This window comes from Elaeis guineensis, chromosome 13, assembly GCF_000442705.2.
Source record: "Elaeis guineensis isolate ETL-2024a chromosome 13, EG11, whole genome shotgun sequence".
NCBI lineage: Eukaryota > Viridiplantae > Streptophyta > Magnoliopsida > Arecales > Arecaceae > Elaeis > Elaeis guineensis.
In genome coordinates, this window is record NC_026005.2 from 25,830,515 (window position 1) to 25,847,054 (window position 16,540).

Genomic DNA, 16,540 nt, shown 5'->3' on the forward strand with positions numbered 1-16,540 from the left:
CTATGCAACCCAAGAGGGGGGGTGAATTGGGTTTCTAAAAATTTTAAGCTCAACTAATTACTTATGAAAGGTATTTGTTAAAAGCTTGATGAATGAGAAGAAAGACTTTAAATCAAGATTAAATTTCTAAAGCAAGAATGCAAGGATATAATAAAGAAATAAAGAGAAACAATAAAGCACACCACAAACACAAGGATTTATAGTGGTTCGGTGCCAACTTGCACCTACATCCACTCCCCAAGCTCCTACTTGGGAATTTCAATCCACTATACTTGTATTCAACCTGAATACAAAACGTCGGAAACTCCGACACTAGCTATCCCAAGCTAGTCCACTTGTTTTTCGGGTACAAGCTAACCCAAAACACTCCGATTTCAGGTTCGGATCAACCTTCCCTTGTTTTGAAAATCCTCCAAAAACAAGATCAATTACTCACAAAGAGTAAGATAGTTTAGAGCACAAATTAATACAATAACAGCTCCTTAAATGAGCGAATATAACAACAAAAATACTTTACTCAAATGAAGAATCCCCTTTTTGGATTTCCTCAAGGTGGATGAAAAGTTGAATGAACGCTTGAGAAGAAGATGAACTTGATTGATGACTTCTTGAAGGCTTTGAAAGATCTCTAGATCAAGGTTGAAATAATAGGCATGAAAAATCCTCTCTTTGAATGCTCTTGAATCTCTTTCACAATCTCTCGTGTATATTGTGGATCACCTGTCTCTCTCTCGTGTAGATTTTGGATCCTCTTTTCTTTTTCTCTCGAATGTCTCGTTGATCACTTCGTGTATATTTTGGATCCTCTCAATGTATCTCACCTGTATTTTCACCTTTTGAAATATTTTATAGCATTAAGAAACAAGAGAAAACATATTAGGCAGAAAAAGAGCCGTTAGAGCATTTTTAGGAAGCATAAAAAGCAATTAAAATGGGCAAAAAACTAGCCGTTGCGGACGATTTTCGTCGCAGGGGTCGACTCATGAGTCGACTCATGCTTCAGGGGTCGACTCATGAGTCGACCTCTGTTGCAAAGACCAGAGATTTGGTTTCTAGAATTTTTTGGCTTAAATCAGCAGGGGTCGACTCATGAGTCGACTCATGCCTTGTGGGTCGACTCATGAGTCGACTCACAGGTCGTGCCAAGCCAAAAATCTAGCGTGCCAAGAGAAATTTTTGCGTGCCAATTAGCTCATTGTGCCATGAGTTGACTCATGAGTCGACTCATGCACTTCAAACCTTCATAACTTCAAAAATATAAGCCCAAATATAATAAAATTTTCACCAATAGATTACAAATCATTTGTTCTACCAAATGATACTATCAAATCAGGATTTTAGTAAAATTATGATTTTGCCCTTGAAGAGCATAAAGACTTTTTCAATTTAAAATATTTGTATCCCTTCAATCTGCTTTGTAATCATCAAAATCAATCTAGGAGCAACAATCTCCCCTTTTTGATGATGACAAAATACTTGAACAAAAGCATTTATGTGAATGCATTAATTTCAAAAGAATGCACTATAGGTGTATATGCTTAAAAAAAATATGATTCTTTTGGCATGTGATATAAATGGTCATATGCAAAAATAGTTTGTCCATTTTCTTAAAGATTTGAAAAGAGTATTAGATCATTTTGAGTTTAAGATGTATCAGAGCAAGAGAAAAATAAATTTTGCAATGTATCAGAGCAAGAAAAATAATTTTTACAATGTTATCAAAAAAGATTTTACAATGTATCAGAGAAAATTTCACAATGTATCAGAGCAAATTTTATAATGTATCAGAGCAAATTTTATAATGTATCAGAGCAAGTTAAAAAAAAATTTTAGGATGTATCAGAGTAAGTTAAATTTCTTAAGATGTATCAAGGTAAATAAAATTTCAAAAGATGTATCAGAGCAAGTTAGAATTTTGAAGTGTATTAGAGCATATTTAAAATTTTTAAAGCAAATCAGAGCATATGTAAAGAAGTAATTTAAAAGTTACTTATTTGCATTGTACTTAGCATTGTATTTTTGATATTGTTCTTTAAATTTTCAATTCATTCATTAATTTCTCATAATTTGTAGTTTTGGTTTTGAGGAGTTGCTTTTTCTTAATTGCTCATAATTTATGGTTTTGCTTTTGCTTTTGTTGGATTGTTTTTTTTTTTTTTTTAATTTCTCAAATTTTTGTTTAATTTCTCTCCCTTTTTGACATCATCAAACATGGTTAACTTTTCCTTTTTCTGAAACATTCTTTAATTTCTCCCCCTTTAGGGTTTATCACAATTGTTTGCTCCCCCTTAATACAGTAATTATTAACAGCAAACAACAACAAAGAGAAGATAATATTTCAACAAGGAGAATATATATATATAACCAAAATATGATCGTCATCATTACAAAAGGTAGAAGATGATACTATAAAACAATAATTGTTTCAATACATAGTTCATAATATAAAAGTCAATCAGCTAATTTTTCAATACATGGCCCCAAAATACAGATACTAGAACAAAACACTAACACCTAGGATCTAGTAATGATCAAGACAAGTCAAGGATCAGAGTCATCAGATATGAGATGAGAAGCTGATGGATCAGAAGTGCGTCCTCTACCCCGTCTGCCTCTGGCACGAGTAGGAGAGTGAGATGAACTGGGAGGCTGAGAATGCTGAGAGGCTAAGGACTGAACAGATAGGGTGAGTCTAATGGAATCAAGTACGTTCAGTGCTCTGGAAACAGACTGTAGTAGAGCAGTGAACTGAGTGGTTGCATGCTCACTCGATCCTCGGATCTCTTTCCTCAGTAACTCATATCCACCCTCTAGTGCTCCTCTGAGCCTGCCAGCCTCTGCAGTGAGGTCTGTGACCTCAATAGATGACTCCTGTGGCTTGGGATGGGCCAAAGCAAGGACTTGCCCCTGCAAGTCAAGAACTCTGCCAGTCAGTCTCCAGACTGTGTCCTCAAACTGCTGAATCCGGATGGACTGATCTGATATCATCTGAAACATAGTGGAGATGTGGGGAGTCATAGTCTGATCAGAAGAGGTGGCTCCTGGTGCAAAAGAAGTACTACTCCACTGACTAGATAGCAGAGAAGCCACACGCTGTGATATATGCTCGATCTGATCGTCAGCCAGTCTGAAATCTGAATGTGGTGCTCTACTCTCTGGCTGATACACTGGTGTGGGCATCCTAGTAAACTCTGAAGGGCCAGCCTCTGTCTCAGGAATGAACTGGATATTTGGTGATGCTGCCCTGAAATCATGGACAGGAGATGATGGATCTTGTTCTTCTACTCTGCCTTCAGTTCTATCTTCAGCTCTCTCTTCAGCTCTCTCCTCAGCTCTCTCCTCAGCTTTTTCTTCAGAGCCCTTAATCCAACCACCATCAGTCTTTGTAAATCCCATTCGGTGCAGGGTGTGTTGGTTGAAAGTGTCCACATGAGAGAGCTTAGTAGAAGCCTCCCCCTCACAGCTAACTCCAAACCTCCTAAATACTCTAGTAAGGGCCATACCATAAGGCAAGTGTGCCTTGGATCTGTTCAAAGTCTCTCTCATGGCCTCTATCATAAGTGCAGGGAGGTTCAGGGTGGTCTGAGTGATGACATGAAACATGATACATACATCTCTGCTAGAAAGTAAATCATGTCTACCACTCCTAGGAAAGAAGAGCTTCGTTACCATCTGATGCAGGATCCTCATCTCAATAGACAAAATTTTTGCTTCCAATTTATTTAAACTTCCTGAATAAGTTTCTCCTAAAATAATTCTGATCCCCTCTTCTTTTACTGGGAGTTTCATATAAGAGTAACCCTCACTAGGCAACTGAAGTATCTCTCCCAATATACTAGAATCCAAGCAAATATCAATACCCTTGACTGTTGAAGTCACTGACCCATCTCCATAATGTAGATTCTGGTAGAATTCTCTAACTAGGTCAACATAGGTGACTTCCTTAAGGGAGCAGTAGAGTTCCCATCTTTGGTTTTTAATCTTAGTTGCAATTGTAAAGCCCTCTTTCTCAAAGAACCGAAAATCTATATTCTTCCCGGTTTCGACTTTTCTATCGGAAAAAGGATTCTTACTGGGGCTTAGAAAGGATTGAGGGGGACCTTGAGCAGATACTGAAGCTGGAGTTGGAGCAGTGGAAGACTGACCAGCTTGCCTTTTCTTTTGGACAATTTCTTCAGGCTCACGGATTGACTTTCTTCTTTGGAGAAGTTTCATCTTTGGAGCCATATTCACTATAGTAGCAGGCAAGGAGACTTGGAGGAACACTTGAATGAGTGGAGGAGGGATCACAAGAGAGTGAAGAGGGATTTTGGTGGAGAAAAGAAGTGGATTTGGGAAAAACGGTGGAGTGCTAGGGCACGCTCCAACTGTGCCAAACAATGGGAGAAAGCACAAAAATCCCTTTCCAAGGTGGCGATTTTTGGTGGAGAGGAGGAGGGAGAATTGCCTCGAAATAAATCCTTGGATTTGGAGCAAAAGGAATTGGAGAGGATGGCTTTTGGAGGGAAGAAGATGACCGGATGGGTCGGCTCACGAACAGCAACCCATATAAAAACAATGAGCCCGTGGGAAGTTTGAGGAAATAACAAGTTTGCCATTGAGTCGACTCATGGGGGTCGACTCATGAAGTTCAGAAATTCAGAAAAAATATGAATAAATTCCAAAAAAATTCGAAATTTAGGGAGAAGGGTTTTGCTCAATGATAAGTTTTTAGAATGATAAATTTGAGCTTTTGGGACCAGGATAGATGTTGAAAATTGAGCTCTAAGAGTTTTTGACATCAATTCTTTGGAAATTGAGAAATTTTAAGCATATGGATCTAGAATTCCTAGATTTCTCCTAATTTCACAGAATTTATCCTCACTAAGGGCCTTTGTAAAGATATCAGCTAATTGATTTTCAGTGCAAACATATTCAAGAATTATATTTTTGTTTTGAACATGTTCTCTTATAAAATGATGTCTTATTTCAATATGTTTGGATCTTGAGTGTTGAATTAGATTTTTAGATAGATTTATGGCACTTGTGTTGTCACATCTTATTGGTGTTTCATTAAGTTCGATTCCAAAATCTTTGAGTTGTTGCTTAATCCACAAGATTTGAGCACAACAACTTCCGGCTGCAATGTATTCGGCCTCAGCCGTAGACAGTGCCACCGAATTTTGTTTCTTGCTAAACCATGAGATTAGGTTAACTCCAAGAAATTGGCAAGTTCCACTTGTGCTTTTTCTATCTAATTTACATCCAACAAAATCAGCATCTGAATATCCTAATAAATCAATTTGTGAGTCCTTAGAGTACCATAACCCTAGAGTTTGAGTACCATTTAAGTATCTAAGGATTCTTTTAACAGCATTCAAATGAGATTCTTTAGGATTAGATTGATATCTAGCACATAAACAAACACTAAACATGATATCAGGCCTACTTGCAGTTAAATATAATAATGAGCCAATCATACCTCTATAGTATTTTAAGTCTACACATTTACCTTCATCATCCTTGTCAAGCTTACATGAGGGACTCATTGGTGTGCCATTCGGTTTGCAGTTCTCCATTCCAAATCTTTTGAGTAGTTCCTTGGTGTACTTGCTTTGGGTAATGGAGATTTCCTCTTTTGATTGTTTGATTTGGAGTCCGAGGAAGAAGGTGAGTTCTCCCATCATGCTCATCTCGAACTCCCCCTGCATAAGCTTAGCAAAGTCTTGACAAAGGGATTCATTAGTAGACCCAAAAATTATGTCATCAACATAAATTTGTATAACTAGCATATCATTTTGATTTCTTTTAATAAAGAGGGTTGTATCTACATTACCTCTTGAAAAATCATTATTTAGTAGAAATTTACTTAGCCTATCATACCATGCTCTAGGTGCTTGTTTTAATCCATATAAAGCTTTATTTAATCTAAAGACATGATTAGGAAAAGCATGATTTTCAAATCCAGGAGGTTGTTCTACATATACTTCTTCAGCAATATATCCATTTAAAAATGCATTTTAACATCCATTTGAAATAACTTGAATTTCATAAAGCAAGCATATGCAAGTAGAAGTCTAATAGTTTCTAATCTAGCAACAGGTGCAAAGGTTTCATCAAAATCAATTCCTTCTTCTTGATTATATCCCTTAGCAACCAGTCTTGCTTTATTTCTAATTACATTTCCATGCTCATCTAATTTGTTTCTAAAGATCTATTTTGTGCCAATTATTGAATAATTTTTAGGTCTTGATACTAAGGTCCAAACATTATTTCTTTCAAATTGATTAAGTTCCTCTTGCATTGCATTAATCCAATTATGATCATTTTCAGCTTCTTCAAAAGTTTTAGGTTCAAGATGAGATACAAAAGCACAATGATTAACTACGTCTCTAAGTGAAGAATGGGTTTTTACCCATGCATAGGATCACCAATAATTAACTCCTTAGGGTGGTTGTGAACATACCTCCATTCCTTGGGTAGGTCATTTGTACCTTGAGGTTGTTCTTGAATTTTTCACCTCTCTCATTTTGTTCGTCTTCTTGATCCTTGTCTTCTGAGTTGCTGAATCTTTCAGAGTGATCTCCTTCATACCTTCTATTAGTGGATCTGCATCATCAACACCCTCATTCTTCCTTGAAGGAAGATCGTTAGATTCATCAAAAACAACATGTATGGACTCCTCAACTACTAAAGTTCTTTTGTTGAAAACTCTAAATGCTTTACTAGTGGAGGAGTAACCTAGAAAGATTGCTTCATCTGATTTTGCATCAAATTTACCAAGTTTTTCTTTGCCATTATTTAATACAAAACATCGGCAACCAAAAACATGAAAATATGCAATATTTGGTTTTCTTCCTTTCCAAAGTTCATAGGGGGTTTTCTTTAAAAATTGTCTAATCAAAGCACGATTTAAAATGTAACATGCTGTGTTAATTGCTTCCGCCCAAAAATATCTTGGAAGGTTGCTTTCACAAAGCATGGTACGGGCCATTTCTTCTAAGGTTCTGTTTTTCCTTTCAACTACCCCATTCTGTTGGGGTTCCTAGGAGCAGAGAAGTTATGGCCAATTCCATTTTCATCACAAAAATTTTCAAAATTTGATTTTCAAATTCGTTCCATGATCACTTCTAATATTTTGAATTGAAAACCTTTTTCATTATGACTTTTCGGTGAAATTTAGTGAAAATATGAAAAGTTTCATTTTTGTGTGCCAAAAAGAAAACCCAAGTAAAAGAGAGTAATCATCTATAATTACAAAGCCATATCGTTTTCCTCCTAGACTAGTGGTTCTAGTTGGTCCAAATAAGTCCATATGTAAGAGCTCTAAAGGTCTAGAAGTTGAAACAGTATTTTTGGATTTAAATGAAACTCTAGTTTGTTTACCTAATTGGCATGCATTACAAATTCTATCCTTTTCAAAATTCAATTTTGGCAAACCAAGAATTAATTCTTTTTTAATTAATTTTAAAGAGAATGCATGCTAATATGTGCAAGTCTACGATGCCACAGCCAACTAGTCTCATTAATTTTAGCATTCAAGGATACTAGGCATTGCATGTCTAATTTGGCTAATCATTCAAATCTACCATATAAACATTGCCATACCTATGTCCTATAAATTTAATGCCATCGTTAATAGGACTGTCACAATACAAACAGATGATTCAAAAACACTTTTACCCTTTATCACAAATTGACTAATGCTAAGTAAGTTATGCTTTAAACCTTTAACTAATAAAACATTTCAATGTATTTGGAGGGAGTGATACCAATGTTACCTATCCCGATGATCTTTCCTTTGCCATTATCTCCAAAGGTGACCATCCCTCCATCCTTAGCATCAAGCGTGATGAATTATGATTCATCACCAGTCATGTGTCTCGAGCATCCACTGTCAAGATACCATTTCCTGTTTCCTCCTTGGGATGCTAGACATACCTGCAAGCAAAGGTCAAGTTTCTGTCTTAGGTACCCAAGCTTTCTTGGGTCCTTTTAGGTTAGTCAGAATGGTTCCTTTTGGAACCCATATTTTCTTTATAGTTGTGTTTGCAGATTTGAGGCATGTGTATGATTTATGTCCTATTCTACCACATTTGAAACAAGTGATATTTGTAGACTTGTTACTTGAATAATTTACATAAATATTCTTCAGACATTTTTGTTTCTTCAGGGGTTTATAGCCAAGTCCAGCCTTATCATATATAGCTTTCTGATTATCAAGAATCATATTTAGTTTGTTTGAACTTAAGGTGAACTTATCTACTATAGGTTTCAGCTTGTTAATTTCATTCTTTAAGTTTTGATTTTCTTGAATCAAGGTGGATTTTTCAATTGAAAGGTTTTCAGCTTGTTTCACTAAGAACTGATTTTTCAATTTCAGTTCTTTGTTTTTCTTCCCTAGTTTCTTTAATTCATCAATTAAATCATAGAATGCTTCATGCAATTCTTCAAAAGTAAATTCACTAGTGGATTCAGAAGTTACCTCATTTTCGTGTGCCATAAGGCACAGGTTGGCTTGTTCTGTTGAGATTTCCTCATCGGAGCTTGAGTCATCACTCGCACTCCAAGTTGCCATCATTGCTTTCTTTTTGAACTTTTTGGGACCTTTCTTCAGTTGTGGACATTCGGATCTGAAATGTCCCGGCTTCTTGCACTCGTAGCATATAAGGGGTTGATCTTTCTCTTTCTCTTTGCTTTGTTCTCCTTTTGTGAATGACTTCTTTCTCATCCCCTGTTTCTTTTTTCTTAGGAACTTCTTGAATCTCTGGGTGATGAGTGCCATCTCTTCATCCTGTTCTTCATCTTCAGTGTCATCCGTTTCATAATCAGGCGAAGTTGTGGATTTGAGGGCAATGGTTCTTTTCTTTTTGACTTCATCCTCTTGATGTTGCTTCATGCTAAGTTCATGAGTCATCAAGGATCCAAGAAGCTCTTCTAGAGGTAGAGAGTTCAAGTCCTTTGCTTCTTGGATGGCAGTCACCTTGGCTTCCCAAGTTCTTGGCAATGACCTGAGAATCTTCCTTACAAGCTCATTGTTAGTATAAGATTTGCCAAGACTCTTCAAACCATTAATTATATCAGTAAAACGAGTAAACATAGCAGTTATGGACTCATCATGCTCTATTTTGAACAATTCATATTTATGCACTAGCATGTTTATTTTAGTCTCTTTTACTTGATTTGTTCCCTCATGGGTTACTTCTAACCTATCCTATATTTCTTTAGCAGATGCACAAGTAGAAATGCGATTAAATTTATTTGCATCTAGTGCACAATAAAGAACATTCATAGCTTTGGCATTTAATTGTGCCAATTTCTTATCAACCTCATCCCATTCTTTCTCGGGTTTGGTTGACTCCTCACCATCTATAATCTTGGTGGGTGTGTGAGGACCGTTCACTATGATACTCCACATATCATAGTCGAGTGCTTGTATGAATATCTTCATCCGAGCTTTCCAATAGGTGAAATTAGACCCATTGAAAAGTGGAGGTCGGTTTGTAGATTGCCCCTCGGCTAGACAAGTACCGACATGGGTTGCCATAGATCTTTGGCTCTTTGATTGTTAGATCAAAGAAGGGCTAGAGCACCGGGCTCTGATACCACTTGTTGCCCAGCTATGCAACCCAAGAGGGGGGGGTGAATTGGGTTTTTAAAAATTTTAGGCTCAACTAATCACTTATGATGAATGAGAAGAAAGACTTTAAATCAAGTTTAATTACCTAAAGCAAGAATGTAAGGATATAATAGAGAAACAATAAAGCACACTACAAACACAAGGATTTATAGTGGTTCGGTGCCAACCTTGCACCTACATCCACTCCCCAAGCTCCTACTTGGGAATTTCAATCCACTATACTTGTATTCAACCCGAATACAAAATGTCGGAAACTCCGACACTAGCTATCCCAAGCTAGTCCACTTGTTTCTCGGGTACAAGTCAACCCAAAACACTCCGATTTCAGGTTCGGATCAACCTTCCCTTGTTTTGGAAATCTTCCAAAAATAAGAATAAATACTCACAAAGAGTAAAACAGTTTAGAGCACAAATAAGTACAAGAATAGCTCCTTAAATGAGCGAATATAACAATAAAAATACTTTACTCAAATGAAGAATCCCCTTTTTGGATTTTCTCAAGGTGGATGAATGCTTGAATGAATGCTTGAGAAGAGGATGATCTTTGATTGAATACTTCTTGAAGGCTTTGAAAGATCTCTAGATCAAGGTTGAAACAATAGGCGTGAAAAATCCTCTCTTTGAATGCTCTTGAATCTCTTTCACAATCTCTCGTGTATATTGTGGATCACCTGTCTCTCTCTCATGTAGATTTTGGATCCTCTTTTCTTTTTCTCTCGAATGTCTCGTTGATCACTTCGTGTATATTTTGGATCCTCTCAATGTATCCAGTATTTTCACCTTTTGAAATATTTTATAGCATTAAGAAATAAGAGAAAACATATTAGGCAGAAAAAGAGCCGTTAGAGCATTTTTAGGGAGCATAAAAGGCAATTAAAATGGGCAAAAAACTAGCCGTTGCGGACGATTTCCGTCGCAGGGGTCGACTCATGAGTCGACTCATGCTTCAGGAGTCGACTCATGAGTCGACTTCTGTTGCATTAGCCAGAAACTTTGATTTCTGGATTTTTTTGGCCCAAATCAGCAGAGGTCGACTCATGAGTCGACTCATGCCTTGTGGGTCGACTCATGAGTCGACTCACAGGTCGTGCCAAGCCAAAAATCCAGCGTGCCATAGGAAATTTTTGCGTGCCAATCAGCTCATAGTGCCATGAGTTGACTCATGAGTCGACTCATGCACTTCAAACCTTCATAACTTCAAAAATATAAGTCCAAAAATAATGAAATTTTCATCAATAGATTACAAATCATTTGTTCTACCAAATGATACTATCAAATCAAGATTTTAGTAAAATTACGATTTTGCCCTTGAAGATCATAAAGACTTTTTCAATTTAAAATATTTGTATCCCTTCAATCTGCTTTGTAATCATCAAAATCAATCTTGGAGCAACAGATATAGCTACGAACACACGTCTCCTTTCTAAAGGTCAGAGAGACTACGAAGAGCACCTATAAGGCATGGGTTTATCATTGAGAATGATGAAGCCCACATAGTTGAGAACGATGATCCTCTGATTTATTCGAAAGCTATCATGGGTAGGGACTCAAATAAATGGCTAGAGACTATGAAATTCAAAATGAACTCAATGTATGCCAACCAAGTATGAACTTTGGTTGATACACCTGAGGGTATAATCTCTATAAGTTGTAAGTGGTCTATAAGAAAAAGATTGGAGCAGATGGTCAAGTAGAAACCTATAAGACTAGATTGGTGGCAAAAGATTTCAGACAAAAGCAATGAATTGATTATGATAAAATTTTTTCATCACTTATTATGCTCAAATCTATTCAAATTTTGCCTACGATAGCTGCATACCATGATTATGAAGTTTGATAGATGGATGTTAAAATTATCTTCTTTAATGGTTACCTTGAGGAAGAGGTTTACATGACTCAGCAAGAAGGATTTATCTCAAGTGAAAGAGTAAATCAGGTGTACAAGCTTAAGAAATCTATTTATGGATTAAACTAGACCTCGAAAAGTTGGAACATCCATTTTAATATGACAGTCAAAAAGTTTGACTTCATAAAAAATATGGATGAACCTTGTGTGTACAAAAAGATAATGTTAGAAAATCAGATAGACAGTATGTGTAGATTTTAAAACTTTTAAAATATACAGCGAAAAACAAAATGGGTTAAACCCTTTAACCCCACATGAAAGAGATCAAATCTAATCCTACCCAAGCCCAGAAGAAAATATATATATACAATCTGATATTTAGAAATAAATATGAGATCAGATCTCATTACCTTGGCACGGATAGATATTCATCACTTCTGATGATCACGGATTCGTAGATGCTCAAGCTGCACACGTGTCCGACCTCTACGAATATCCATCGGGATCAATCTCAAACTGATTTTTTCTCATAGAAGACTCTTCTTCTCAAGAAGAATTTTAGCCTTGAGCATTTTGATCAACATCTTGATCTAAACTATAGGATCAACTCCTTGATCAGCAGTCTTCTTCTTCTTCTCCTCAATCTTCACTCTTGAAGACACAACAGCACCTCTTGGCATGTGGAAAAAGGGGATGCCCAACTCTTGGACATGGAAGAGAAGAGAGGGAGGAGAGGAGGCATGGAGAAGGGAGAGAGAGAGATTTTTCAACAAAAATCAATTAGCTAGGAATCCTAAAGACATACCCATTATATAGGCACTATCCTGATACAAAATAGGAACCCATTTATCTTAAAAAGGTAGATCCTTATCTTATAAGAATCATCTACCTTTTTAATCTAATTTATTCTAATTTAAACTAGATATAAATGGTATATGATCAGCCTCTTTAAGCATGTACAAGAGGCATCATAGAAATATAAGTCAGGTAGTTGGGGTGCCAATTATTGGCACCCCTACAAAAGGATTTCTAGCCAAATAAGAAGAGGCATGGCCCACCTTTCTCTCCTCCACACCATAATTAAGAGCCCAATTAAATCCAAATAGATTTAGATGAGGTTCAAGGCTATGGACTCGATCAAATCAAAGTCTCAAGAAGAATTAGGTTTAACCGTGTGCTAGCATGGTTCTCATAAACCTAATAGGATATCAATAAACCCTAATCCAATTGGAACTTCATAAGTCCAATTGGCAAATTCAAGATTAAATCTCTTAATGTGTGACCCCATAGGTTTCATTCTATCTGGTAGTGAGATATATTATGATTTTCATCACAATATCATTGATAAACACTTAATTTAAGTCATTTAAAGCAGAAAATTATATTTAATTTATTTTATTTATTAAAAATTTGATGCTTCTTTTTATGTTTTATAAGAAAGAGATCGCCGATACAAAGAGTCCAATTCGCAGATCAAAAAGACTCAAGTTTGAAGAAAATTAGACTTAAAATAAAATTAAAATAAAAGAAAGATGCATACGGTATTATAAAAAATGAAGATACTATGCAAGGAACCCAAAAAGGATATAGACATCATTTTAAAGAAACAAAAGTTTCTTTTTGTAATCAAAAAGCCTAACAGTGCGAGCACGCGGTAGTGTGAGCACGCGACAGTGCGGGCGCATGGCAGTGCGGGTGCAGGCGTGCGGCATGGCAGGTTCGCGGGGAGTTGTGCTGGCGGTCACAGTGGCGAACAGACGCTCATGATAGCAGATGGATCTGAAAATTAAAAAAAAATATATAATACTTGGAAATACTTCAAGAGGAAGAATTTGTATTTTCTTTATCTGCTTGTGATCTTTCCATCTCATCCATCCATCTTTTAGTCCTTAGTATTTTTTTTAGTCCCACATCTGAAAATCATGTAAAACTCATCCCTCCTAACACCTATAAAAAGGCTCTTGTACTCCCATTTGAGGATCATCCCAGAAATTTTTTTAGAGCCTTGCATAGAGGAAGAGAAAGGGACTACTCCATGAGCAGCTAAGCTAGTAGTCTCGGGAGTGGAGAAAAAATTTTGTAACGATACAGAGTAGATTTATTGTTCTAAACTTTCTTGTATTTCTTTATATGCAATAAAGATTATGCTTTTTATTTAAATCATCATGAGTTCTTTATTTTCTCTCTTTCATATGTTTTTATTTATGCTTTCCTGTTAGATTAATATTAGGAACAACTTTTACTTTTCGGAGACGTACCGTGATCTACGAGTACGGGGCATGCTGAGGAAAGAAGAGTTGTTTACCTAGTACTTTTTGGAGACGTGCCGTAATCTATGGGTACGGAGTGTGTCGAGAAAAGATAGATATTTTTTCTAAGATTAATCGTATCTATTTAATTAAAAAAAAAAGATACAACTCTACTAGTGCAAAATTAATTCAAAACTTCCGAGCTCTTTATTTTTCAATTACATCAATTTTAAGATAATTTATTTTCTAAATCAAAACAATACTTCTTTCTTTTATTTTGTAATCTCAACTTTGTCCAAGGTCCCTGAGGATACGATCTCGACTCATCCTACCTACGTAGTGAGTAGAGTTATTTTTGGTGCTATTAATGACTACGCATCAAATTTTAGCACCGTTGCCTGAGATCTTAGCACGGTTGAATTAAAAAAAAAAAAACCATTGACATTTCATAACACTTAACTAAAATAGCGTAACCTCAAATATAAAAATTTCTAACTTAATTGGACACCTTGTTTCTTTGCATTGCATCTCCATAATTAACTTTAAGGGTGCAACCCAGTAACTAAGATAAGGTGGGGATTTGATCACCCTTCCTTGGCCCACAAATCACTCCCTTGCATTTGCATAACCTAGACCTTAATCTAAAATTAATTAGATGTTGACCCCTAAGGATTTCGAGCTCATTAGGACAAGTGACCTTGAGAGTTGAACCAGGTTAGACTTGGTCAGCTAGCTGGTGTCTAGGCAAGTGGTTTGCAGGATGATTGGACCCGAAGGAAGGTGGTTTTTAATTGGTTCCATTCGCTGACCTGGCCAATTTAATTGGTGTCTAAGGAAAGCAACGGGGGGACTCCCACCAACCTTATACTTATCTGGCCAGTTAGTTGGTCAAGCTCCGACTTGGAGGGCTTGAAGGCTAACTATAATTAGGAGCTGTCTAGAACTAGGGTAACTTTAGGATAGAGAGTCCACTGCGTGCTAACTTGATTATAATTAAAATCTAACCACAACTAATTCTTCTATTAGTTTTAGGACTTCTTTGGATCTCTTCTTTAGAACTCTTTTCTCTCTTCTCCTCTCCTCTTAATAAAAAAAAATAATCCTTAACAGACTAGGATAGTCCTACATAGACCTTTTAGTTGCATGTTAGGTTGACGATCACTAAAACCTGACTTGCAACCATTAGACGAAGAATTAGAAAAGAGTCTTAGGACTATCCAAGTTAGAAACATGGCTGCACCTGGTGAGGCTAATCCTCCACGCTCATTGAGAGAATATTTCACTCCATCCTCGTATACCTACTCTCCATGCATTCAAGCACCTCCAGTAGAAGCTACCCAATATGAGATTAAGTCTAGCATTATTCAAATGTTGCCATCATTCTATGGACTTAGTAACGAGGACCCATACAAACACTTGGATGAATTTCTTGAAATTTGTTCCACAGTAAAAATCCAAAACTTCTCCAATGATATCCTTAGGTTGAAACTGTTTCCTTTCTCACTTAAGGACAAAGCTAAGCATTGGTTAAACTCCTTAGACTCTATAACCATTTCAACTTGGGATCATCTTCAGAGAGAATTTCTCAAAAAATACTTTTCAATTGAAAAAATAAATCAAATTAGAAAAGCTATCACTAATTTTTCCCAATTGGAGGGTGAACTTTTTCATGAGACATGGGAAAGGTTAAGGGACCTCATTCATAAATGTCCACACCATGCTGTCCCTAAATGGCAACTTTGTCAGTATTTTTTTGATGGTCTATCGGAGAAACACCGACAAATGGTTGATGCATCATGTGGTGGGATGTTCATGCTTAAGAGTGAGGATAAAGCCTGGCAGCTCTTTGAAATACTTAGTGAGAATTTCCTACATCATATGTCTACCATCTCTAGAGAACAACCCATGCTTCAACAAAAAAAAAGTAAAATTTATTAGATTGGAAACATCATAGATATCCACAGTAAGGTAGATGAACTGTCCCAAAAATTAGACCATCTTCTAAATACTGGACAATCCCCGATTCCACCTAACCCAATCCAAGAAGTTTATGCATTGTGTGCAAGTCTGAAATATTTTGTTAGTGAATGCCCAGCCGCACCTCAATTTCCTGAGTTTGTACACAAGTAGGTTCAGGAAGCTCAAGTCCAACAAGCTCGCAGACCAGGAAACGATCCATATTCTAACACTTATAACCCTGGCTGGAGAAACTATCTAAATTTTTTCTGGAGACCACAACCAGTGGTTGGCCCTGCCGCACCTTGACCTCAATATTAGGACCCAACATATAAGCATGGATCATACCATCAATTTCAAAATGCTCCTCAACTGTCTACTACTGGTCACAGCTCAGCTTTTGAGAAAAAAGTTTTGAAAGCACTAGAATGATTAGAAGTTAACACTCAGACCCTTAACTCCCACACACAATCTATTGCTAAGCTAGAGACCTTAATAGGTCAACTAGCAACTGCATTCAGTAGGAGGGAAGGAGGAAAATTACCTAGCCAACCCGAGAGCAACCCAGGAGGGCAATTTGTGATTGAGAGATCTAATACCCCAAAAGCTTTTTCTGAACACGCCAAATCAATCATGACTCTAAGAAGTGGGAAGGTCATTGAACACACTAGTAAAACTAATGAGATCGAACCTAAACCTCTAACTGAAGCCAAATCACCCAAGAACAAGGAGGACCTTAAAATAGAGAATGAACCAACTGCATTAGAATCATCTTACTTGCCTAAAGCCCCATTTTCGAATGCCCTGAAAGCCCCTATTCCTGCAAATAAGGAGGAAGACTCGACGAGATGTTGGAATTGTTTAAGCAAG

At 36.7% G+C, this 16,540-nt stretch overlaps 1 non-coding gene across 1 annotated transcript; it reads right to left on the reverse strand.

Moving 5' to 3' along the window:
• Nucleotides 1-15,332: 15,332 nt before the first annotated feature.
• LOC140853569 (small nucleolar RNA R71) lies at nucleotides 15,333-15,438 on the reverse strand. The gene has a single exon (XR_012136639.1). It is a non-coding gene; the product is annotated as a small nucleolar RNA R71 (small nucleolar RNA).
• Nucleotides 15,439-16,540: the final 1,102 nt, after the last annotated feature.